The 814-nt window shown below is 32.4% G+C and overlaps 1 non-coding gene across 1 annotated transcript; it reads right to left on the reverse strand.

The window, feature by feature from the left end:
- Positions 1 to 477: 477 nt before the first annotated feature.
- LOC113184991 (U6 spliceosomal RNA) lies at positions 478 to 584 on the reverse strand. Its single transcript, XR_003301084.1, has one exon. It is a non-coding gene; the product is annotated as a U6 spliceosomal RNA (small nuclear RNA).
- Positions 585 to 814: the final 230 nt, after the last annotated feature.

Consider the following 814-nt stretch of genomic DNA (forward strand, 5'->3'; position numbering starts at 1 on the left):
TTCTGTTTCTATGGCAAAGGGAGGAGGCCTTGGTCAGACACTACCAATCGCAGCCATAGCTCCAATGTTGGAACAAGACGTACAGAAAAGTGAAAATTTCCTTAAATTGTTTGTTTATCATTACTCTCATTTTCAAGTTTAGGAGGATTGGTAGAATCCTTAGAACACCAAAATCTTTAGAACGTATGAAATATGGGTTCTGAATAATAATATCAATAGTAGTTTCTAAGAATACTTTTAATTACCCTACTATGTTTTATGGTTATGTTTACTTCTTAACAAATTTGCAATTCTATTACAATTTTCCAGCTGAATCTGTTTTTCGTATAATGTGTTCTCCAATTCTATTAAATTACTTAACCAATTATGTGCTAGATTAAATATGAACAGCACAAAAATGCTTTATAAAAGTCATCATGTCCTATATATTTTGCATAAAGTGAACATGTTAATCACTTGAAATATTAGTGTTCTTTTTGTAATATGCAATGTTTCACAAATTTGCATGACATCCTTGCGCAGGGGCCATGCTAATTTTCTCTTTATTGTTCCAGTTTTAGTACATGTGCTGCTGAAGCAAGCACAATATTAGTGCTCTGAAGTGGCCTCACACCATCTGTGTCTGCCTAATAAGTATTAATTCAATTCTATATGTCCTGTAGAACTATAAATCTGTTAAGACTACATTATCACTAGAAGTCTAGTTGTAAATTTCATAGCTGATTTATCAAGAATCATATTCATCGCATCCATGTGTGCAGAGAATAATTTTTTCAGCAAGTACTTAAGCAATTTTCTCTTTCACAACACACAC

Source organism: Urocitellus parryii, chromosome 8 (genome assembly GCF_045843805.1).
Source record: "Urocitellus parryii isolate mUroPar1 chromosome 8, mUroPar1.hap1, whole genome shotgun sequence".
NCBI classification, from domain to species: Eukaryota; Metazoa; Chordata; class Mammalia; order Rodentia; family Sciuridae; genus Urocitellus; species Urocitellus parryii.